The 26,876-nt window shown below is 42.6% G+C and overlaps 1 protein-coding gene and 1 pseudogene across 1 annotated transcript in view; one reads left to right on the plus strand and one right to left on the minus strand.

The window, feature by feature from the left end:
• Positions 1 to 16,868, minus strand: part of LOC135505746 (pre-mRNA-processing factor 17-like) — a 28,459-nt pseudogene extending 11,591 nt beyond the window's left edge.
• Positions 16,869 to 18,309: 1,441 nt separating this feature from the next.
• Positions 18,310 to 26,876, plus strand: part of LOC135505748 (actin-binding protein WASF1-like) — a 198,272-nt gene continuing 189,705 nt past the window's right edge. Inside the window, 1 exon segment of the mRNA XM_064924836.1 lies at positions 18,310 to 18,661. The gene's annotated coding sequence lies outside the window, so the exon portion shown is untranslated.

Consider the following 26,876-nt stretch of genomic DNA (forward strand, 5'->3'; position numbering starts at 1 on the left):
AATGGACATTTTGGATATATATCGACGTAATTAATCGAACAAAGGGACCATTTGTGATGTTTATGGGACATATTGGAGTACCGGTACCAACAAAAGAAGCTCGTCAAAGGTAAGGCATGATTAATATTTTATTTCTGCGTGTTGTGTCACGCCTGTAGGGTTGAAATATGCTACTCTCTCTTTGTTTACTGTTGTGCTATCATCAGATAATAGCATTTTTACGCTTTCGCTTAAAAGCCTTTTTGAAATCTGACATGTTGGCTGGATTCACAACGAGAGTAGCTTTAATTTGGTATCTTACATGTGTGATTTAATGAAAGTTTGATTTGATTTGGCGCTCTGCATTTTCCCTGGCTATTGGCCAAGTGGGACGCAAGCGTCCTGCCTATCCCAGAGAGGTTTAACTGACTTGCCTAGTTAAAAAAATAAAATAAAAAATAATAAAAGTTTGCCTAAACGCACGCTAGCATCCAATTAAATCTATACTTTCCCTCTCTGTCCTCATGCTCTCCCTTTCTCAACCCTCCACTCTCAGAATTTTAGAGTCAAATGGAGGTATGTTGTTCTTGGGTCTGCCCAGCATCAACCAACTAGCTGGTCCTGTCCCACCTGGCTGCCTGCGTGACAGACACCAACCCCTGTGGCAGCCTGCAGATTGTCTATGACTGTGACTAACGTCGTGTGTGCATGTTGAATTGATCCTCCTCTCACCTCACTCAGTAGTCTCGAAAGCCCGAACCCTAGGAACAGTGACTAGGGTCTGATTTCAATGACAGACTCTTTGGCAACTTCAATAAAGTGAAGGGGAAAAAAAGGTTGGGTTTGAGACTGCTCACTCAGTGAGAGGCTGTCTATATGGACTGAGGCAATCTGTCTCGCTCCCTCTTCCATCCCTCCCTCCCCCTCTCTCTCTCAGACAACAAGTGGTTGTGGTTTAGAGTAGCAGTGCTGCACAGTTCTATCCTATAAACACCAGCTAGGCCTATCTCCACCCAACAAACCTGGAACAGAAGGAAAGGGCCAGCCATTTTCAAACCAGGGGGAACTACAGAAAAATAACTGTCTATGATCCTGAATACAACACATTATCAACATAACATGTACATGGAGTCAGTCGTAGGATTAAACAAGACAAAATGTAGAGCATGTGCAGACACACACGCAACCCAAAATGGCCCCCTGAGCGGAGTGCTGGCTGACGTCAACAGCAGAGAAGTCAGGCCAAACTAAGTCTCTGAACACAAACGAAACACGTGAAATCTCCTCTCAGAGCTCCAAAAATAACCCTGCCCTCAATGTGTCTGCGTTGCTGGGAAAGAGACGGCTAGAGCTAGGAGAGAAAAAGAACAAGGATAGGAATAACACCACCAGAGTTTGTAGTGGACTGCTGTTATTTCCTCCCAGTTTGTTTTGTTAATAAAGCTCATAAACCGTCAGGTGAAGTTGTGTTCCTGAAGACCCTAACTTGCCCCAGTCAGTCCTAATCCACATTAACAGCTTCACTCAGAGCAGGACTGCTGATCTATGATCAGGTCCCCTTGTCCATGTAATCCAATTCATTGTGATTTACAAGACAAAACAGATCCTAAAATCAGCACTCCTGTGACACCTGGATCAAAAGGGCCCCTGGTTTATATCTTACCCTCTATAGTGTCTAATGTAATTGATCCATAGGGGCTGCAGAGTCTGTAGCCACCGGGGGAAGGTTGGCAGTAACTGTGTGTGTGCAAATTATGTGTTTATAATAAGGACTTGATACCCCTTGCTGGCATAGTGTAGTACACTGTATTGATTCTAAATCGTCCCCAGCCCATCTCTACATCTGCAACAAATATACCTCAACTACTGACAGCCAGCCCCCGAGAGAGCTCTTCACTCTGTGGGTGTGTTGTCCACAAAAAGGAGCCAGGGGGGGGTGGTAGAGTTTGTGATATGCCTGTGTGTGAAAAAGGACTCATTCCTGTCTCATTCCAAATCCCCATATTTCCCAAATTCACACCATGTCAGTGATGTGACTCCATGTTTATTTCTGCCTAATTCAGCTGAGCTGGGGAGAGGGGGAGTCCAGAGCCAGCCAGGTGGTATCCAGGGGAGACGGAGTGGGGGCAGTAAAGCCTTTCGTTGGCACAGGTTCTTCTCTCCACCATAACAAACCTCTCTCGCACCCCCACTACACTCCCAAAGCCCCTGAGAGGATCCTGAATAGTGTGCAATCCACTCAAATCTCAAAGTCAAAAGACCGTGTATGGTTCACACTCTACCCTAACAAGCACATTCTATTGTGAAAGAAACAAGTGTCTCCAATCAACTGTCAAAACTACAGCAGAGACCAAAACGGTGGATGTGCACTCAAGCCCTGCGTTTACACAGGCAGCCCAACTGATCTTTTGCCCAATTATTGTCAAAAGAGCTGACCTGGTTTGCCCAATTAGTGGAAAAAGATCAGAATAGGGCTGTCCAAGAGTGCATATCACTCCCTTCTCACCAACCAAACCCACTCCCTCCACAGACTCCACTACTAAATAGATTCACAACTGATTGAAAAATATGTATTTAGTGGAATCTGTGTTCCCTCTAAGAATCGTTGTGAAATGCCCATCCTTCGTCACCGGGTCTTAAATATTTATCATCTTAGCGGTAATCACACCAGCGTTTGTTTATCACCATGGGAACCAAGCTAATTTGCAAGTCGTTCTCGGCGAGCTTTGTGATTGGCAGTTGAGTGGAAAGACAGAAAATGAATGTCTAAAACAAGGTGTCAAACATATGGCTCGCGAGGGGGTCCAATCTGGCCCACGTTTGGTTTAAAAAAAAAAGAAAAGGGGGAAATGAACTATATATACACTTTAAAATGACTAAAACCAAATGGAAAATGTGTAGAAATAATAATGGACATATATTCATACATTGACTGTCTAGCTTGGTAATTATCACTGTGAACCACAGGAGGCTGCGGAGGGGAGAACGGCTGGGACATTGCAAATGGAATGGCATCAAACATATGGAGATACAATTCCACAAATTCCGCTCGTCATTACCACGAGCCCTAATTAAGATGCCATCAACCTCCTGTGCTGCGCAGTCAACGGCCCTACATTCATACAGTTTCTTGACTGTCCAGCTCACTAATAATCACTACACTCAGGGAGCATAAAAAAAATAATACAAAAATGGACAGAGGACTATTGTTATTTATTTATTTTAAATTGGACAGCATGGAAATAACACATTTTAAGTACGGCCCTTTGGACATCGTTGAAGACCGAATACCGACCCGGGGCAAAATTAGTTTGACACCGCTGGTGTAAACCCTGTTAGTATTTGTTTTTGATAAAAATCTAAACACGTCATGAGCAAATAAGTAAACATGAGAGCAGAACAGGAGCAGTTATGTAAGACCCTGACATTACAAGCTAGGCACGTCACTAGAAGAGGGGACTTCGAGGACTTCAACAGTAATGAACTTCCCATGACCTGCCACCAATAGCAGCACCCTAAACCAATTCAACCACACACATTCCTCCTCCACTCTCATTTACACTTTATTACTTGTGAAACACTCTTTGGCATTGAGTTCAGTTTGCAGAGAGGCATCTAGAACACCGTCAGGACAAGCTGTTGGCTCCAATGTACCAGCAAGCTACATTATGCAAATGAAGTATAATACCAAGAGTGATGCTACTCATCAACAATGTTGTTGAATCATCTCATAACTAACGGCGCCGATTCAGGCCATCAGCCAATACACACAAGCTTAAAAGCTACGGTAGGGTCGGTGCAGACAAGCTCGGCAGTCTCTTGTTCGTCACTTACCACTCCCACGCGGAGGGACTTGTCGTCAGATGTGCTGACGAAACGGTGGTTCTCATCCACAAATGTGATGGTGTTGACCACTCCCAGGTGACGGTCATACTCCTGAACCACCTCTCCTGTCCTCACGTCCCACTGGGGGAGGATGCACAGGATAGAGAGAAGAGATCAATTAATAGATATTGAAACAGGTTAAACGCACACCGGTAATGTGAACGATAAATTACACAACACTCCTGTCATAGACCAGCACTAGAACACACACACCAATATTACAGTTTAATAAGGTGACAAAATGATTCAAAAATAGAGAGGGAGAGAGATTGTCTGTTTAAAGAGTGAATTGCTTTTCCAGCGAGGGGAATCTGCCTAGTAGGTGCTTGTCTTACATAGATCTCTCGCTCTCTCTCTCGTATTGCCACCAGCCTCTAGGTAGCGTGTGTCCTGACAGTACCTGAACAATCTTCTTATCAGACATGCCAGCCACAAACAGATTCTGCTTGTCTTCGTCTGGGTTGAACTTGACGCAATATGGCACCTTTCTGTTGGTGAAGCGGGAGATACACTGGCCTGTGGAAGGACAGTTTATTACACGACAGGAACCCACAAAGATTGTCTGCAACACACATTGTCATCATTATAAAGCAGAAACACCCAGCCATAACTTCCCAGTGGCATTATGGCAATTTAACCAGATTTGTCAAAACCAACATGCCCAATACAATTGATGAATTCTCATTAATAATGTGGCATTTTCAATTAATCAACACAAGTTGACTGAATGTAAATTAAAATGTCCCCTAACCATACAGCTTGTTGACTCGTACACAAGGCGCTATGACAAGTCAGTGGTTCTACAGAACAACAAGTGTCAGATGAGTCGCTCTACTGCCCTCTACTGGGAGAGCAGAGACTCTCCCTGGTCCCAATTGTAGTACACAGATCTACACAACATACTTCTGAATGTTCAACCATGCTGGCCACCTTCAGCAGGGCACAACATTATGGAACATTCTCATAGAATTGTGCTAAACAGAACTGACATGCTTCTCTGAATGTCAAGTAATTTGTGAAAGCTCTTACTTGTGCCATTTCTATCATTGCCTCGACTGTTCTGTTCAATGACAGTCCCCAGATATGGTAGAATATTTGTGGCAATTCTATCATGGTCACCACGACTGAACCGACCTGTCTCGGTGTCCCAGAGTTTGAGGTAGCGGTCGTAGGCTGCACTCATGTACTGAGACCCAGTGTTGTTGAAGCAGATATCCCGCACTGCTTTACTGTGGCCTGGGGGGAGAGACGCAGACACTGTTATTCTGTCAAAGACCCTGATCAGACTGCCTTTCAAATCACATTCGTCGGTGGAATATGTAATCACAGACAGAGAAAAAAAGGGTAAGAAAGAGATTGAAAGCCAAAGTGGAACTGATGGTCAGAGAGAAGAAGTGGGTGGGGAGACGGGGAGGGAGCATCAAGGAAGAAAAACAAGCTTAAGCATAAAGTGGACATGGAGTGAGCAGCGCTCTACAATACGGTCTCCACTCCTTCCTTAGTCTATCCCTCCTTCTCACACTCTCCCTCCCCTCTGTTTAGAGTTGAAGTCAGAAGTTTACATACACCTTAGCCAAATACATTTAAACTCAGATTTTCACAATTCCTGACTATTAATCCTATGAAAAATTCCCCGTCTTAGGTCAGTAAGGATCACCACTTTATATTAAGAATGTGAAATGTCAGAATAGTTGAGAGCATGATTTATTTCAGGTTTAATTTCTTTCATCATATTCCCAGTGGATCAGAAGTTTACATACACTGAATTAGTATTTGGTAGCATTGCCTTTAAATTGTTTAACTTGAGCTAACATTTTGGGTAGCCTTCCACAGGCTTTCCACATTAAGTTGGGTGAATTTTGGCCCCTTCCTCCTGCACCAGTCCCTCCTGCAGCAAAGCACCCCCACACCCTGATGCTTCCACCCCCGTGCTTCATGGTTGGGATGGTGTTCTTCGTCTTGCAAGCATACCCTTTTCCTCCAAACATAACAATGGTCATTATGGCCAAACAGTTCCATTTTTGTTTCATCATACCAGAGGACATTTCTCCAAAAAGTACGATCTTTGTCCCAATGTGCAGTTGCAAACCGTAGTCTGGCTTTTTTTAATGGCGGTTTTGGAGCAGTGGCTTCTTGCTTGCTGAGCGGCCTTTCAGGTTATGTCGATATAGGACTCGTTTTACTGTGGATATAGATACTGTTGTACCTGTTTCCTCCAGCATTTTCACAAGGTCCTTTGCTGTTGTTCTGGGATTGATTTGCACTTTTGCACCATGGTGTTTATACTTGCGTACTATTGTTTGTACAGATGAACGTGGTACCTTCAGGCGTTTGGAAATTGCACCCAAGGATGTTCCAGACTTGTGGAGGCCTACAATGTTTTCTGAGGTCTTGACTGATTTCTTTTGATTTTCCCATGATGTCAACCAAAGAGGCACTGAGTTTGAAGGTAGGCTTTGAAATACATCCACAGGTACACCTCCAATTGACTCAAATTATGTCAATTAGCCTATCAGATGCTTCTAAAGCCATGACATAATTTTCTGAAATGCACACTCAACTTAGTGTATGCAACTTCTGACCCACTGGAATTGTGATACAGTGAATTACAAGTGAAATAATCGAGTTGCAAACAATTGTTGGAAAAATTCCTTGTGTCATGCACAAAGCAGATGTCCTAACCGATTAGCCAAAACTATAGATTAACAAGAAATTTGTGGTGGTTGAAAAACGAGTTTTAATGACTCCAATTTAAGTGTATGTAAACTTCCGACTTCAACTGTATGTGTGTGCGTATCTATAGTCAGGTTAAGTAACGTCTGGTCCCACTGGTCTCTCTCTCCCCCCTCAGGCGCCCCTCTTGTTAAGAAAGCCTACAACGGTAATAACAGGTTCCCGTCGACGCTAGCCATCTGTCTGTCCACACTCTAACCAGGCCTCTCTCATTACTGTAACAGCACAGACTCCTAACCCCACAGGCACTGTACAGACCTGGCTTCAGATGTGTTGTAAGGTAGGGTAAAACACAGACGTTAGCACTTTAGTTAGCTCGCATGCTACTCTGAAATAAGCCCACTGCGCTCTCTGAAGCGCCATTCCTGAAACACACGCACTCTTCTCTCCATTTCTTGCTCTCTATACTCCCCTCCCCCCCATCTACCCAGGGCTGTTGAATTATACATGGTGTTTGAGGGAGCCGACAGGCAGAACCACAGCTGAAGGAAAACAATCTACTCTGACAGCCCAGCCTGTCCACAGGAGGGAGGGATGGGGAGTGACCTGCATGCAATTCTTAGCTCCGTGCCTCGGTCTACTCTAAACCTATCCTCAACACTCAGCGGAAAGCTTATGTTCACTTAGCGCTCCCTCTTGAATCTACTCCACATCTTACACACCCCCCCCCAACAGTGTCAGCTCACATTCCATGAATGTATTAATGCTGAATTAACGGTCCGCCGCAACAGAGTTCTGGAATAGTGGGAAACAGGGTAATGAGAAGTCACTCTCCTTGACCGTGGCCCAGTACGCCGCTCTGACACTCATACATCCATTATTCCCCCGATGTTCGAATCAAGTTCGCACTGCATTGAATTAGAAACACTAATGGGATCTGCCAAGGGAGAGGAGTGTACTTGATTGGAATCCAACTAACTTGTACTGGTGGATAGATTGTATGTTGAAGTGATGTGCTTGATTGACTAAGAATTGCATTTGGTTTGGTATACCCTTCGAGATGACAACACACTCAGGCTAGTTAGTGTTGAGCTAAGGTCTTATTCTCTTAACCCAAGGGGAATTGTAATCCCTGGAGCAAAACACACGTATAAGAGAGTGTGAAACAGTAAACAGAGATAGTCCACTTACCGATAAATGTCCGTATGCACCTCCTCTCGTTATACACCTCCCACAACTGAGGAGAGGGATGAGAGAAGAACATATTTTTAAAAGCACTGTGTGATCCTTTGACTAGATTCGACCAGCATGGGTCAGTGTCTGATGCACCAGTCCCACTGGCAACCACTGAGGGTCTCATAAGAAATCAGCAAAGGGCTCATCCGAGACAGTAAAAGCATTAAAACCAGTAGGCCCCTGGTTCTACCAGACACACAAACAGCGAGGAGTCAGGGGCCCAGAGACCTTTTGACAGAACAGAGCCATCTTTACATCTAAATCCACAGGATAGAATGACTCATCTTAGCCATGGGAGAGAGAACGGGACAGATGGAGTGAGAGAACAGAGGGGAAGAGAAGATGCTCCTTCTCCAAAAACACGTTGGTTTGCCTTAGAGACACACCATTAAAAAAATATATATATACACACACACATAGTGCCTTGCGAAAGTATTCGGCCCCCTTGAACTTTGCGAACTTTTGCCACATTTCACTGATAGAGACATACCCCAAGCGACTTACAGCTGTAATCGCAGCAAAAGGTGGCGCTACAAAGTATTAACTTAAGGGGGCTGAATAATTTTGCACGCCCAATTTTTCAGTTTTTGATTTGTTAAAAAAGTTTGAAATTTCCAATAAATGTCGTTCCACTTCATGATTGTGTCCCACTTGTTGTTGATTCTTCACAAAAAAATACAGTTTTATATCTTTATGTTTGAAGCCTGAAATGTGGCAAAAGGTCGCAAAGTTCAAGGGGGCCGAATATTTTCGCAAGGCACTGTATATATCTGGCCAGGAAAGGGGAGATGAGGACAGGAAAATTGAAGATCTGACTGAGTTGTTAATCACCCATAAGAGTCTAAGCCCTGTCTAAACCAGGTAGGTGGGGGTTCTACTAAGCTAAATGGAATTGTTTTAAGGATCATTTTGCTATTTGATTTAGAATTAAGACCCCTTGAAGTATAACAAAATATACACTGCTAAAAAAAAAAAGGGAACACAAACATAATGTAACTCCAAGTCAATCACACTTCTGTGAAATCAAACTGTCCACTTAGGAAGCAACACTGATTGACAATAAATTGCACATGCTGTTGTGCAAATGGAATAGACAACAGGTGGAAATTATAGGCAATTAGCAAGACACCCCCAATAAAGGAGTGGTTCTGCAGGTGGTGACCACAGACCACTTCTCAGTTCCTATGCTTCCTGGCTGATGTTTTGGTCACTTTTGAATGCTGGCGATGCTTTCACTTTAGTGGTAGCATGAGACGGAGTCTACAACCCACACAAGTGACTCAGGTAGGGCAAACAATGCGAGCTGTGGCAAGAAGGTTTGCTGTGTCTGTCAGCGTAGTGTCCAGACCATGGAGGCACTACCAGGAGACAGGCCAGTACATCAGGAGACGTGGAGGAGGCCGTAGGAGGGCCACAACCCAGCAGCAGGACCGCTACCTCCGCCTTTGTGCAAGGAGGAGCAGGAGGAGCACTGCCACAGCCCTGCAAAATGACCTCCAGCAGGCCACAAATGTGCATGTGTCTGCTCAAACAGTCAGAAACAGACTCCATGAGGGTGGTATGAGGGCCCGAAGTCCGCAGGTGGGGGTTGTGCTTACAGCCCAACACCGTGCAGTACGTTTGGCATTTGCCAGAGAACACCAAGGTTGGCAAATTCGCCACTGGCACCCTGTGCTCTTCACAGGTGAAAGCAGGTTCACACTGAGTACATGTGACAGACGTGACAGAGTCTGGAGATGCCGTGGAGAACGTTCTGCTGCCTGCAACATCCTCCAGCATGACCGGTTTGGCGGTGGGTCAGACATGGTGTGGGGTGGCATTTCTTTAGGGGGCCGCACAGCCCTCCATGTGCGCGCCAGAGGTAGCCTGACTGCCATTAGGTACCGAGATGAGATCCTCAGACCCCTTGTGAGACCATATGCTGGTGCGGTTGGCCCTGGGCGCCTCCTAATGCAAGACAATGCTGGCTGGAGTGTGTCAGCAGTTCCTGCAAGAGGAAGGCATTGATGCTATGGACTGCCCCGCCCATTCCCCAGTCCTGAATCCAATTGAGCATATCTGGGACATCATGTCTCGCTCCATCCACCAACAGAAAGTCCAGGAGCATACCCAGGCGTTGTAGGGAGGTCATACAGGCACGTGGACGTCACACACACACACTACTGAGGCTCATTTTGACTTGTTTTAAGGACATTACATCAAAGTTGGATCAGCCTAGAGTGTGGTTTTCCACTTTAATTTTGAGTGTGACTCCAAATCCAGACCTACATGGGTTGATAAATTTGATTTCCATTGATAATCTTTGCGTGATTTTGTTGTCAGCACATTCAACTATGTAAAGAAAAAGGTATTTAATAAGAATATTTCATTCATTCAGATCTAGGATGTGTTATTTTAGTGTTCCCTTTATTTTTTTGAGCAGTGTATTATAACATTATTTGAACCAAACATATTTTGGCTTACTGCTAGTAGGCCAAGCAAACGCATTGAATAACTGATTCACTACATGGAACAACAGATAGTACCCCAACATTTTTTAAAGTAAGTTTGTTCTGAAGTCTCTGTCCTATATCTGAGATCAGGAAAAATTTTGTATAAAAAAAAAGAAATGTGATACATGCATTTAACCTCTTATTTTTGGCACTAAACAGTCTCCACATTTACAGTACTTCCATAAAACAATTAAACTTGTCCCGGGGGACCTCAGAGAAGTCTTGTGAGGCCTGTGAGTATCCTAGAGCAAAACCACTGACATGTACATGTTTGTGGAAAGGTGAGACAAAGGTGAGTGTGTAGACCAAACTGTTAGGACGCTACAGACAGAAGTTGACAGATCGGCTGTACCGACATCAGACGAGTCCCAAGACGCGTGTGGGGGTCGTAGAGCAAACTGGCGACCACCATCATGTTTCGGGAGAGTGTTATCCTTCCATAATAGTCTATGTAGGCCAAACCGTTTGCACACCTTTCACCGCAGATGCGGACATGCGACGGATTGAAACGCATTCAACGCAAAAAAAAAAGACTCTCTAGCTTAATCTAACAGATTTTGGGTCCTCAGTGAGGACTTGATGGTATCTGAGCAAGGCAAGAGTGTTCCTTACCTTGACCTTACAGTCCATAGAGCAGGGGAGCAGCAGGTGACCTGACACAGGAAACAGACGGATAGCACTGACCCCCTAGAGAGAGAGGAGGTTAAGAGGTTAACGAGATTTGAGCATGCAGTTGTGTATGGTATTGATATAATTCCTCTTACATACATTTGCACCCAAATATACTGGCATCCTTGCACGTTCAAATAATTCCACATTTCTTCACAAATAAATCGAAGACTGTCTTCACACCTTGTTATCAGAATTTCAACATTGCAGAGGCAATTCCATTTTGTACACTGAAGTTTACAATTTTAAATGTAGAAATAAAAGACACGTGGCATGGATAAATTAATGGGCACCCCAGAGCTAGTACTTGGTTACATAGCCTTTGGCTAAGATAACTCCTGAAAAATGCTTCTTGTAGCCAGCAATGAGCTTGCTGACTGCTGTTTTCAGCTCTCACCATAGGTTATGGATGGGATTCAGATCCAAACTATTCCCTGGCCACAACCTTTAACAAAGAGACCGTTTTTGGACACTGGGTTGAACATTTCACTCCCAATGGGGGATGGGGTTATTTTCTTTGAATGCGTCATCTGGTCGTTGGTAAACATAAGAAACCACTGCAGAAGGAGACAAGAATGACTGATTGAAATTCTCAAAAACCCACCAAAACGAGCTTAAATCCTAGTGAGAATGTTCTGTGGACCAATGACACAAAACTAGAGCTCTTTAGCAATACAGATCAGTGCTGTGTTTACTAGGATTTCAACGGTACACAGTATGTTGTCAAACCGTTCGGTACGCCCCAAACGGTTCAATACACACGCGAACCCGCGGAATTATGATATGCCTGTCATTTTCCAAAACGTGTTTTGCGCTGCAGACTACACGCACATTGTACATTCAGATCCACAGACGTGCAGCTTATGAACTGGCAAGGCAGGCAACTGCTTGGGGCCGTTAGGGGGCTCCTGGGGGCTGACAAACTTTACTCCACAGCAATGTCTCAAAATGTAGCAACTGAAGTGACCTCAACCCCCTCCCCCCTTAAACAAACAATGGACGATTTGTAATGACATCTCAGTAGGAAACCTCCCTAAAAAGGGGCTCTGTGAAGCGAGGGGAACCTAAAAACAAATATTGTCCCAGCCCCGACGTGACAATGGCGAGCACTAGCGAGACAGAGAGAAGCAAATTTGAAGAGGCACTGCAGTCTTTCAAATCCGCTGTGTGGGAACATTCTGGATTCAGAGTTCAATACGACGACGAGGGTAAGACCGTAAACAAAGTACAGTCTGCAAGCATTGCTTTTGCCACCCTAGGCTACTTGAGTGGAAACACTAACATGATGTGTCATTTACGTCGCCGTCACCCAGCCGTATCCCTTGCAGGTGGAGCAAGGAGATTCCACTCCTTAGCGAAAACAACAATCTCTCACTGCTGCCTTGCAAAAACAATTTGCGACAAATTCAGAAAAACACAAAGAAATAACAAAAACAGTGGGAGTATTCATAGTCAAAGATTTGCTGCCCTATTCATTGTTTAAAGGGTGATGTGTTTCTGTTTTTTCTTAAATAAAAAGATAGCAAAACTGTACCGTTACCGTAGCCCACAAACCGTGATACATAACGAACTGTGGGCCCACTGTACCGTTGCATCCCTAGTGTTGAAAAGAACACAGGACAATCTAATATGGGAGGTTGAATAATGCGAGGTGAAATCTCAACACTTCAGTTGGTGGAGGGCACCTCTCAGAATTACTGCTGAAGAGTGAGCCAAACGGCTAGTAGAAAGGTGCAGCAAGCTGATTGATGGCTAGACGAAGTGTTTGTCTGCAGTCATCTTGGTCAAAGTCCTTGCAATCAAGTACTAGCTCCGGGGAACCAATAATTCTGTTCATTACATTTGTCTTTATTTTCTAAACTAAATTTGTAAACTTAAGTGTACAAAATGTAATTGCTTGTGCAATGTTGATAAGTTGTGGAGACCAGCGGTGTCGCAATTTCAAATTATTTTTTTTAGAAGAATTAGGTAATTACTCTAGAAAAGTGCAAGGATGCCAATATCTTTGGATGCAACTGAGTGACCGATGAGTGTTCCCTCACTCATCCTCTGAAAAGTAGGTTTGGGCGGTCTCAAGATTGTCATAACATTTCTTCTCATATTGGGGTATACGGTATTACTGGAAGTGCACACAAGAGGCGCCCTTTCTTTCAAAAAGCTATTTTTTTTTTTATATAATGATTTACACAAAAAACACATTTAGGGAGCAGGGATCTTGATCCAGGAGGGGATTGATTGTCTCTGCTGTAACCAAGAAGCTTGATGTTGCAAGCCATCCACTTAGCAAACCAAATGCATAGCTGGAACCCTGAGCTGGAGATAATTTATTTGGCACATCTTAGATAGTGAACCCAAGCTTCAGGGTGCCCCAACCCTGTGTGTTTGCGTGTATGATAATACCCACTAACAACTTGTCTTGGGACAACACTGTTCCCCTAATCATAGACAGTTCAGTGTGTGTACGTGTGTGTGAGATTAGACTAAAGGACACTCCACACTTTACACAAATGCAGCATTGTTTTCGACATGCATTTGTGCGGTTACTTTTTTGGAACAGACCGTGTACCGATGCTGTTTGCGTAGGGCCCAATCGCCTGCCCTATGGCTAGCAGCGCAGCAGAAAGAGATTAAATCCTTGTTGAATTCTAAGGCTAGAGACATAAAACAGGCAAGCATGCCTTGCTGCACACTGATTTGTGCCAAGACATGTTGCTCACGGCATCTGCCATGCAGGATATTTTACTCAAATCACAATGGCGTTTCCAGAAAATGTGTCTAAACTCGCTATTAACCATCTACCCGTCTCTCCTCTCATCAATCCTCTATCCACAAACCCACTAGCATGCTGCATTTGTATTCACCCCTCTTGCTTTTCAGTCTGCAACTGGCTCCTGTATAAGTGAGATGGAAGCCCTGCTCATATTAGACCCAAGTGATCCGGCCCCCTCTCTGCATACAGGCAGAACCAAAGGCCTGATCACATCTCCACAACACCACTTCTGCTGCACAAGCACTTTCTCGCTCGCTCACATTTCCCGTCTCTGTAAATAACCCGATGAGTGTATTTCAAAGTACACAGTATGCCACCCTAGCAAACACACACACCCTACCTTGGTGTGTCCAGAACAGACGTGGATCTGTTTCTTGGGCAGGTAACACTTGTCTGGGATGTCTGCAGTACGCAGGTTGATGCCCACGTCTTGGGGTACGTGGAGGTATGACCTCCCCTGGTAGTCGTACGCATCTTTGACTGGAGACACAGTAGATAAACAGTAAGACATTGAGAACTTACTACATAATGGTCGACATCTCATTCCCTTTTTATTTGAGTGAGTGCTGATCAGCTCAGTTATGTAAGTAGTAATGGTGGAGATGAGTGTTAGTTACCATGGAGAATGGTCTTCTCCGCCGCCGGAGCCTCTTCCTCGTTCCTTCCCTTCTTCTGCCTCTTGGCTGTGATCTCGTCCAGCTCCTTCTGTTCCTCCTACAGACCAATCAGCAGAAAACATTCAGTCTGAACCAGACAATATCTTTCTATGAGGAAAAGCAGTTAAGTCCAAATAATCACACTGCTGCTGTATAATACAAACATCCACATTTTGTTTGAGCTTTACATAATATTGTTTGATTCATTGATTACCTCTGATGGTTTGGCACCGTCCTTTTCATCCACGTATTTCACCCAGGGCCCGAGGTAATTGTCAATGTCATTCGCTTCACCTCCTTGCACCCTTTTCCTCTTGTCAGTCTTCTTTGGGCCAACCTCAAACACAGTCAATCCTATGAGAGGAGAAACAAGAGAAACTGTCATTACCTTCTCTATCTTTCAATGACTGTTATAGAAAGCAATGACTACACTATACATTTCAACGGCTTTCCATTGCGTTTCAAAACATCCTCCTTACCGGCTAGCAATATACACGCGTCAATTTTACTTCCATATTCCTTGTTTTGTGGCTAAGAATGAGAACATGAAAACACGACTATTTAAGATAAAACTGTATATTAAATTGCATACTTGTTTCCAAGTGCCGTGTTTCAACGTATTTGACGGCCAAGAAGAAGCAAGAACCCGAAATTCTACACACAAACTGCAAATCTTATGACAGCTTGCCAGTAGACATTTTTTTTCGGGAGGGATAGCATTTTTCAAGTATTGGCTGGCAATGTTCAGGAAAAACAAATGTGTGTAAAACAATATAAAACATCAAACAGCCTATTAACAGGTTCTTACCTTCCTGTAAGTCCTCAGCTCAAGCAGACACGCTCCGACATGCTACCAAAGCAGCAGGGGATGTGGTCTAAAGCAGACTTTCCTAACTTCCGTTGATTTCTTACTGTGTCAAATATTTTGATAACAGACATCGGGTATGACTGAATCAACACACAAAAACAAATATGAAGTGGATATATGTTAAATAACCACGTTTTCATGAATTTTATTATATATTCTTGAAGCGCATTCTAGAGAATCGGGACATGACGCCGGAAGTATGACGTAGGATGATGTCACCTACACGGGGTATCCACCACAAGCAAAAGAAAATGAGAAGGAAATTACCTTTTTTTTTCTCTGCGCCGATGTAGCTACTGGAGGAGTTTTGGCTTGTATCCACAGACGGATCCAGAGCATAGCCTGAAAGCAACGGCGAATAACAAGTGAAAAAAATAACTAAGAAGCTACATTACCCTAAACCTTTAGATTCAAGGTGAAAGGAAGGCTGACCTCTTCACAGCTATACATTCTATCATAGACAATGACTGGGGTGTGAATAAGGTATATTTACCATAGGTGGAGAAGGTCCTCCTCTGCTGTTCAAACAAAGTTGTTGACGTGAGCAGGCTCTGCATAGCCAGACAGCATATTCCTGGGTGCAGCCATCTGTTTACTTTTATATGGGTTGACAGGACCAAACTAGAAGGGGTGCAACTTGAATATGATAATGATGAACATCTTAGGTAGGTACAGTCAGAATGAAGTAAGGCAGTTTACTTGACTAAAATGTCTTAATGTCAATTTTACCTCTGGCGCAAACATGGTTTCATATGTGGGGTTGTAGGTGACCTCTTTGAGAGAGGGGTTCAGATGTACACCAGTCTCCACAGCCTCCTTGTTGGAGTGAAGAAACATGACAGGTTTTATACTGCTAACCCTTCTGATCAATCAAACTATGAAGACACTTAAATTAAAGGGGATTGAAGTTAGCTGTCCCACATCTATCCTGTGTTGCTTTAAGGTAATTAAACGTTGTTACCTTGGGTGACAACAAAACCGTCACGTTCAGTACAAAACAAGTTTCCCACAAAAGTGTACCATTCTTAAACAGTCTTTGAATTGAGATGCGTTCGCTCCAGCTTGATGGAGTGTTGGCTGATCAGTATGGGTGACACTTGAAATCGCAAAACTCGTGCAGGCCAAAGTATCGCCCTATAGGCCACCATAATCACAACGTTCTTCAAGTTATCATTAACAGCAAGTTGGCTATCTAACGTTAGCCAGCAAGCTAAAGACAGTTAACATTTTCCCGCCTGAACAGCTAACGACATTACTGAACCCCTTTTAGCTACTTAGTGTTACGCGTCAGCATCAAAATACCATCGACTAACGTTAGCTAAATTTCTGACTTTACTTTCAAGGTCCATGTAGTGTAACTAGCTAAGTAGCTATTACGTTAACGTTACATTTAGTTTTTTTTGTCACAAGCTAACGTTAGCTACATTAGCAGCCGGCTAATAATATGCCGAGCTATCTCGCGTACCTTTACGGCGACCTCAGGAGCTGAATTGAGGACAGCCAGTGACATTGTTTTTGCCAGATTTCAACGGTTGAAGATGTGCCAGAGCATCGGGGTCAACCTTTTCGGGATTAACATGAGATTTGGTCTCATTATCTGAATCTGAATCGCTCCATTATGAAACGAGGGTGGCCGCCATCTTGGAAGTTGTAAAAGCACTACACCGGAAATGTCCTAAAAGTAAAGTATTCACTCTGTAATATTTACGTGAACAAACATATAATAAACCTCAACTTTGGGAGAGATTCATTATTTAGTTAAATATTATGATGACAAAATGTGTATTAACATAATTCACTCCTATGTTTTCAATAGATGAGTGATCTAAATATTTAATCAATGAAAATTAATTTTATAAACCTTTCAGGATATAATTATCTATTGGTCGTTGTCTGAGGGAGTTCGATTAAGCTGAGCCGTCGTGGCCTGTGACGTCACGGGCAAAAGCGGGAAAAGCGTCCTCAAATCGAACAGTAATCTGCGATGCTCGGTCATGTTGTCAACGAGGCATATTTTATGTTCGAATTTTCAAACTAGTTTTCATTATGAAGGCAGATAAAGCAATCACTTTTGCATTTGGAAAACAACAGAATCCTACTCCAGAGATGTGCACCTGGCTCACGCCCGGGAGGCAACCATGTCCCAAAACGAATGCAGTCACTTTTCACCCGAACAAACTCCTTCCACCGGTGCAATTCGGGGCAGATAATCGAATCGCCTCTTTCTTTCATTGCAGGCAAAATGCAAGACCATGATTGGCCAATATTCCTTGGACGGAAACAAATGAGCCAATAACACTAGTTGGTGTTGTGTGCGATCTGAAAGTCAATTACATGCGCAGCCATAATAACCCACAAGCAAGGTTGGGGAGTAATTTAATACATGTAATCAGTTACATTATCAGCAAAAATATTGTAGTCAGATTACATATTTTTGAAAAAGTACATGATTACTTATTGGATTACTTTTTAATTCAGAAAGGATGTTTGCAAAAAAAAATAATTTCAGCATGGGAAAAAGTTTACGTTTGATTCACCTGAGCATGTGTCAACCAGGATGAAAATGTGTTTCATGGATCCTTTTTGTATTTTTCTAATGCCTCTTAAGGGGAATGTAATCGAAAAGTAAGTAATCCAGTTACATTTGAGTTTGGGTAATCCAAAAATTACATTAGGCCTACTTATTACAATGTTGGACAGGTAAGCAGTAACCTAAATTACATTAAAAAAGTAACCTACCCAACCTTGCCCACAGTATGATTATTATATAACCCTACATATAATTGCATGTAATCCTATGGTTACCCATATCAATAACTTAAATAGTGAGATACATTATATTTGTGTAACTGTGATAAAGTTTTGCAATAACAAAATATCAGTATATAATAATTTTAAGAAAAATCTATTTGCACAGTACAGTAGGGCAATCAGAACTAATCACATTTGTATCCACCTCCTTGCTATGGATTGGACATACGAGAAGACCGGGAGTGGTTTGAAGAAAATGGGCCAATCAGGTGTGCATTTTCTGAAGGTCAGTTTTGTGGCTCCTCGCTCTGATGCGTGAGGTGGCTCTCAAACAATAGAAAGTGGTACGTACCATCACAGTCTTTACGATAGGTACATTTCCCTACGAAGTCAAGATTATATTTTCTACTTTGCATTCATAAAATAGTTTCCTCGCCAGTGAATTAATCTTAAAATCGATTCTTGTAGTATCTGTTGCATTCGATTGTGCCCCCTGGAGCCCTTCTGGGAGGGAATAGTGCCTTGTTCCTTCGCTGCTGAACGTGATTAATTTCTCCCCGGCTATGATAACCAAAGCATGGAAGTGGGTTGGATTGGATCTGTCAACTGATAGAAACAGCGGCTTGTACTGTACTGTAGTAGGGATGGCAAGAATATAGGAGGAATTGAACAGACATTTAAGGTATGATAACATTTTATCATGACTGGATTTTTGCATGCATTAGAAACTGCAACCATTAATAATGTTTGAGAATTGGGAAACGTAGTAAAATCGCGACCATTTACTTACACAATTAACTGTTAAAATGTTTAGCCATCACTGTCTGCTAACATTTGTAGCGATCAACTGAGCTAGCCACTCAGGTGACAGGTGTGAGGAAAATATTTAACTTGTCCGTTTGTTGCACGTCTGGTTTTATTGGTTGCATTATGTATACGGCAATTAACCGGGATGCACAAAAAGAGAGAGAGAACATCTAGCTACTTGACCAGTGGTCATGTTTTGAAATTAGAACTCACGCTAACGTAATTGGTTCAATTGATGGTGGTTGTAAATTAGGAGAGCTTGTTAGCAAGCAGCATGCTAACTATCACACCACATTGTCATTCTGAAGGGTTGGTGTGAATGAAAATATACATCAGACATCTTCTCAATTCATTATCACAAACACTTTTTTTTTTTGTAAACTGGGCAACAATCTTTATTTGATTAGCTGACGATTTTTTTGTTGTTGCATTTTTGCAAGATAACGGTGCATCAAACCCTTTGTGCAAGTCAAGCACTCATGGACGTGATTTCATTTCTGCACGAAGAACGTATTGATTTTCCGGTGCAGAAGGGTTGGGGTCCTCTTCGATCGACCTTCAGTTTGTTTCCATTGAAGTTGTCTATTGGGGATGCCACAGCTGTGGACAATATTTTTAGGGAAGTCCCTTTGAAACCCCTTTCTGACTCGGGCACTTTGAGTTGTTGTGGCAAAAACACACAAGGCGTGTTCGTAAATTACATCTGGAGTTCCAGAGGGCGTTCGTAAATTCGGAGCGTTTCGCTCTTGGAGCGTTCAGAGCGCACACTGGACGCTCTGGCGGAGGAGTAGGGTAGATTCGAGCATTCTTACATCACAACGGCAGTCAAGCACCCAAGCTAACGTTGGCTCGCTTGCAAGCTCCTTCCAGACATAAATGAGAGAACACCTCACTCTGACCATTTTACTCGCCCTAGCAGAGTTGGTTAGATTGTTTTCATGTAATCTAGAGCGTTGGTAACTGCTGCTGGCAACAATTGAATTACTTATTTTTGCGATGTTTACTGACACCGGCTATATTCAATTTGATGTTGAGCTTTCGTAAATTAATAAATTATTCTGCACTCTGGCACACTCCGACGAGTGCTCTGAAATCGGAGTAGATAGCCTGAGTGAATTTACGAACGCACCCATAATGTGACTGCTACACGCTATCCGGAAGCACAACTAGTGTTTTGAGATGGCTATATAGTTTGGGTGTATTTTTTTATCCTACATTTTTTGTTATTATGCAAATGTTTCTCTAACGCCTTTTTGTGTAGTTTCAAAGTAGAAGTTTAGGGCTATAGCCCCGACAGCAGGGCATCCCTAACAGCAGGGCATCCCTACTGGTTACATATAGATATTGACAGGATTTCATTTCAGGATGTTCTTATACTGAACAAAAATATAAAAGCAACATGTAAAATGTTGATCCCATATGTTTCATGGGCTGAAATAACACCCTAGGAACTTTCCACACCAAAATATTATTTCTCTTACATTTCATTCACAAATTTGTTTCCCTCCTTATTATTGAGCATTTCTCCTTTGCCAAGACAATCCATCCACCTGACAGGTGTGGCATATCAATAAACTGATTAAACACAATGGTCATTACACAGGTGCACCTTGTGCTGGGGACAATTAAAGGCCACTCTAAAATGTGCAGTTTTGTCACACAACACATTGCCACAGATGTCTTAAGTTTTGAGGGAGTGTGCAATTGGCATGCTGACTGCACAACCATCCACCAGAGCTGTTGCCATAAGCCACCTCCAAAATTGTTTTAAAGAATTTGGCAGTAGGTCCAACCGGCCTCACAATCGCAGACCATGTGTAACCACGCTAGCCCAGGACCCCCACATCTGGCTTCTTCACCTGCAGGATCGTCTGAGACCAGCCACCCAGACAGCTGATGAACCTGAGGAGTAGTTCTGTCTGTAATAAAGCCCTTTTGTGAGGAAAATTTCATTCTGATTGGCCGGGCTTGGCTCCCCAGTGGGTGGGCCTATGCCCTCTGAGGCCCACCCACGGCTGCTCCCCTGCCATGTGAAATCTATAAATTAGGGCCTAATGAATTTATTTCAATTGACTGATTTTCTTATATGAACTGTAACTCAGTAAAATTGTAGTAATTGTTGCGTTTTATATTTTTGTTCAGTATATTATGATAGATTGTCAGTTAATTTGGTTGTGATAACGTTGCATTATTTAAGATGTCTCTCGCACCATGATATCAGCCAACATAATATAAGGTTAACTGACAACGGTCCTATTTGATGCCTATAGTTCAACATCTGTGTGTATGCCAAGGTGGCAAGGAGCGCGACAGGTCCTGCATTTGCCAGTGAGAATCACCTGTCATTCAAGTATTGAACGGTAGGTTAGCTCAACCCTCTATTTTTATGATATGCCATATTGCATACATTTCCACTGAAAAATTTGAAAGGAATCCGTTGAAATTAACAGGTTTCTTTCCTTAGGCTAATATCTCTGGTCCCGAATCTAATAACAGATCAGGTTAGCAATGATAATCTGATCCAAAATAATTTTTTTGAAGAAGAGAGGAAGACAATATCCCTGAATCACTGCATGGATATGTTTTGTTGTTTCTTCTATATCAGCAGTCTTGGTCAGGTAGGTGTACCTGATATTCTATTACATTTAGTGGTGACTGTCTACTATCTATGCTGACTGTTTTTACTAAATGTTGCATTGTTTCTGTACTGCTGTGTTGTTATTTCTGTTCTCCTTGTGCTATAACTGTTCGGTATTGACTTTTGTGTTTGTCATTATGTTCCTTTCCTTCTGTTCCTGTCTTGTCCTGTGATTTCAATGTTTTTATTTTATTGCAACACCCTTCCCAGTCGTCACTGGCCAGGCCATCATTGTAAATAAGATTTGTTTTCTTAATTGATTCGCCTGAATAAATAAAGAAGAACATGAGAAAACAAGTAAGCATACTGAACTCAGCAAAAAAAGAAATGTCCGCTCACTGTCAACTGCGTTTATTTTCTGCGTTTATTTTCAGCAAACAATAACATGTCATGTTAATACAAATATTTGCACAATATTCAAATACTGAGACTTAACTGAACAAGTTCCACAGACATGTGGCGAACAGAAACAGAATGTTAGCCCACTTTTCCACCAAGGCACCTGCAAGTTTCTGGACATTTCTGGGGTGAGACAAAACCGCGACTCGTCAGTGAAGAGCACCTTTTACCAGTCCTGTCTGGTCCAGCGACGGTGGGTTTGTGCCCATAGGCAACGTTGTTGCCGGTGATGTCTGGTGAGGACCTGCCTTACAACAGGCTTACAAGCCCTCAGTCCAGCCTCTCTTAGCCTATTGCGGACAGTCTGAGCACTGATGGAGGGATTGTGTGTTCCTGGTGTAACTCGGGCAGTTGTTGCCACCCTGTACCTGTCCTGCAGATGTGATGTTTGGATGTACGGATCCTGTGCAGGTGTTGTTACACGTGGTCTGCTACTGCGAGGACGATCAGCTGTCCGTCCTGTCTCCCTGTAGCATTGTCTGAGGCATCTCACAGAACGGACATTGCAATTTAATGCCCTGGCTACATCTGCAGTCCTCATGCCTCTTTGCAGCATGCCTAAGGCACATTCACGCAGATGAGCAGGGACCCAAGGCATCTTTCTTTTTGTATTTTTCAGAGTCAGTAGAAATGCTTCTTTGGTGTCCTAAGTTTTCATAACTGTGACATTAATTGCCTACCTTCTGTTAGTGTCTTAACGACTGTCCCACAGGTGCATGTTCATTAAGAGTTTCTGGTTCATTGAACAAGCATGGGAAACAGTGTTTAAACCCTTTTACAATGAAGATCTGTGAAGTTAATTCATAAAAATCCAAATATCTTTGAAAGACAGCGTCCTGAAAAAGGTCTGTTTCTTTTTTTTTGCTGAGTTTATATACAGGGTCAGTCGGTGCCAGTACCATATTCACCATATGCATGGCTGGTGGGAGAAGCTATAGGAAGACGGGCTCATTGTAATGGCTCGAATGGAACAAATGGAACAGTATCAAACATATGGAAACCACATTTGACTGTTGCAATGATTCCATTCCATACATTACAATGAGCCCGTCCTCCTATAGCTCCTTCCACCAGCCTCCACTGGTGTAGGGATACAAGACTGATATAGGTAGATATGTAATGGGGTAAGGTGACTGGGAATCAGGATATTTGATAAACGGAGCAGCAGCTGCGTAAATGATTGTATGCGGTGGTGATTTTTGCATGTAAATCTTGGTGGGGCAAAAAAACAATATATATATATATATATACAGTGCCTTGCGAAAGTATTCGGCCCCCTTGAACTTTGCGACCTTTTGCCACATTTCAGGCTTCAAACATAAAGATATAAAACTGTATTTTTTTGTGAAGAATCAACAACAAGTGGGACACAATCATGAAGTGGAACAACATTTATTGGATATTTCAAACATTTTTAACAAATCAAAAACTGAAAAATTGGGCGTGCAAAATTATTAAATTATTCAGCCCCTTTACTTTCAGTGCAGCAAACTCTCTCCAGAAGTTCAGTGAGGATCTCTGAATGATCCAATGTTGACCTAAATGACTAATGATGATAAATACAATCCACCTGTGTGTAATCAAGTCTCCGTATAAATGCACCTGCACTGTGATAGTCTCAGAGGTCCGTTAAAAGCGCAGAGAGCATCATGAAGAACAAGGAACACACCAGGCAGGTCCGAGATACTGTTGTGAAGAATTTTAAAGCCGGATTTGGATACAAAAGATTTCCCAAGCTTTAAACATCCCAAGGAGCACTGTGCAAGCGATTAATATTGAAATGGAAGGAGTATCAGACCACTGCAAATCTACCAAGACCTGGCCGTCCCTCTAAACTTTCAGCTCATACAAGGAGAAGACTGATCAGAGATGCAGTCAAGAGGCCCATGATCACTCTGGATGAACTGTAGGGATCTACAGCTGAGGTGGGAGACTGTCCATAGGACAACAATCAGTCGTATATTGCACAAATCTGGCCTTTATTGTAAGAGTGGCAAGAAGAAAGCCATTTCTTAAAGATATCCATAAAAAGTGTCGTTTAAAGTTTGCCACAAGCCACCTGGGAGACACACCAAACATGTGGAAGAAGGTGCTCTGGTCAGATGAAACCAAAATTGAACTTTTTGGCAACAATGCAAAATGTTATGTTTGGCGTAAAAGCAACACAGCTCATCACCCTGACCACACCATCCCCACTGTCAAACATGGTGGTGGCAGCATCATGGTTTGGGCCTGCTTTTCTTCAGCAGGGACAGGGAAGATGGTTAAAATTGATGGGAAGCTGGATGGAGCCAAATACAGGACCATTCTGGAAGAAAACATGATGGAGTCTGCAAAAGACCTGCGACTTGGACGGAGATTTTTCTTCCAACAAGACAATGATCCAAAACATAAAGCAAAATCTACAATGGCATGGTTAAAAAATAAACATATCCAGGTGTTAGAATGGCCAAGTCAAAGTCCAGACCTGAATCCAATCGAGAATCTGTGGAAAGAACTGAAAAATGCTGTTCACAAATGCTCTCCATCCAACCTCACTGAGCTCGAGCTGTTTTGCAAGGAGGAATGGGAAAAAATTTCAGTCTCTCAATGTGCAAAACTGATAGAGACATACCCCAAGCGACTTACAGCTGTAATTGCAGCAAAAGGTGGCGCTACAAAGTATTAATTTAAGGGGGCTGAATAATTTTGCACGCCCAATTGTTCAGTTTTTGATTTGTTAAAAAAGTTTGAAATATCCAATAAATGTCGTTCCACTTCATGATTGTGTCCCACTTGTTGTTGATTATTCACCAAAAAATACAGTTTTATATCTTTGTTTGAAGCCTGAAATGTGGCAAAAGGTCGCGAAGTTCAAGGGGGCCGAATACTTTCGCAAGGCACTGTATATGTGGGTTGCATTCCAGCAATGCCACAACACAAAACAATACATTAAATGCAGTATAACAGTGACAAACGGTCCTCAAAAGCTTTTAGGGCCTGCATAAAGCTGTCCCAACAGCAGTCTCAACACCTTACCACTTCTATACCTGGCTATCCGCGGAGCCTAGTCTGGCAGTGAAACAGTTCATTCAGCCTCATTTACTACCTTTTTAACATGGCTGACTTGCTTAAACAAATGTGGTTTCTACTCACAATTGAGATGTACAAACTATGGCATAAGGGGACGACAAGCGGATGAGAAGCAATCTTTCATTTTAAAATATTAAGACATTAATGAGCGAGCTAGGACGGACGTAGTCAATATAACTTTGTTCAGCACTTTTGAAATGTACATCAACAAAATTCAGAACATGGGCCATTCTTAGTGTTCTCCCTCTACACAAAGTCAGAACTTTAGGATAAATAAAGGGGGCATATAAGCAGACAATGAAAGCTCTTACATTTTTTGATTACATTTCTCAAAAATAGTTTGTAGGCTACATGTGCACCACCAAGTCAGCACAGTAGCTGAAATTAAGAGGTGAAAATAGACCAAATTATTAGGGTGAGGCACATGGGCTACTAACAGCTTACTGCACAACCTACACTTAGTAATATTTTCTTAGCTACAGTATACATATCTCCCTGGCATATTACATGTATGCAGTAGCATACAATACATTTTTGGACTCACCTTGTTGTGCTGTGCTCACTTAAACTTGGTCATCGAAGTCTGGCATTCTCTGGATTTATGGTTCTTTCAAGACAACTGGGAACTCAGAGGGGAAAAAAAGGTTGAATCATGGTGTCATCAGTGATCTTCAGGTTGTATCTTGAGAAAGAGGCGTAATAATGAGCAGCCTGACAACCTCGAGTGCTGGAGAGGGAGTATACGTAACACACTTATCAAGAGAACATCCCTGGTTATGACTTTCACTTTTACTTGAGTCATTTTCTATTAAAGTATGAACATTTGGTACTTTTTCCACCACTGCTGAATAGCAGGCTAATGATTGCTTTACAATGCTTGCCGTTAGCCACTGATTCCTTTACAAACCATTCACTGTTGAATTTGCGATTTCCAACTTTATGGCCGATTTAACGTTTTATCGATAATTTCTCTTCATTTTTTCCTTTCATATGACAAGGATTAAAAAGTATTTGCCAATAGATTGTCGACTTGATTCATGATGATTACTGTTAGCTAAGATTTTGAAAGTATGATGTTGACATGATCAGTCCAATCAGTACATATATTGTGATTTGATGTCATTTTATCTGTGGCCAATGTCCTTGAGCCTTCTTGGACGGGCACTTCTAATGTAACTCTGTGGCAGCACCCAAGGGGCTTGAATTTTCTAGCTCTACCCTTCGACTTGGTGGTGACGTAGTATCCCCATGAGTGACAGAACACTGAGCTCAATTATATATATTTTTACATTGTTTGCAAACTGATATGTGACACGTATTTGTGCCAAAATAACATGCAAAAAATGTGGGGCTCAAAACAGGTAGGGCTCTGCCCTGAATGATGGGACGCCACTGATTTGTATGTGAGTGCGTGTGTGTAGAATCTACAGTATAAATTATCTGCTTCTGTGTGTACACAAATAATGGTTTGTGTGTGTTTGTTGTAGTATTATAGTGTGCGTGAGTGTGCATAGAGACAGTCCGTGTAGCCATTTTGTTAGCTATTTAGCAGTCTTATGGCTTGGGGATAGAAGCTGTTCAGAAGCCTGTTGGTATGAGATGCATCGGTACCGCCTGTCGTGCAGAATCAGAGACAACAGTCTATGTCTTATGTGGCTGGAGTCTTTAATGATTTTTGGGGCTTTCTTTTCACACCGCCTGATATAGAGGTCCTGGATGCTCCGCCCCAGTGATGTATTGGGCTGTCCGCACCACCCTCTGTAGCGCCATGCGATCGAGGGCGGTGCAGTTGCCGTACCAAGCAGTGATGTATGAAACGCCGATTGGGTCTTTGCATGTCAAAAAAGATACACGTCAAATAATACTATTTGACGTGTCAAATAACACTATTTGATGTGTCAAATAAGCTTGTTGACCAATCAGGACCTGATTATGACTGCACATGACGCACATCTAACGCGTTCATAAATTTTTTACATAG

The sequence above is a fragment of the Oncorhynchus masou genome, chromosome 19 (genome assembly GCF_036934945.1).
Source record: "Oncorhynchus masou masou isolate Uvic2021 chromosome 19, UVic_Omas_1.1, whole genome shotgun sequence".
In the NCBI taxonomy this organism is placed as follows: Eukaryota; Metazoa; Chordata; class Actinopteri; order Salmoniformes; family Salmonidae; genus Oncorhynchus; species Oncorhynchus masou.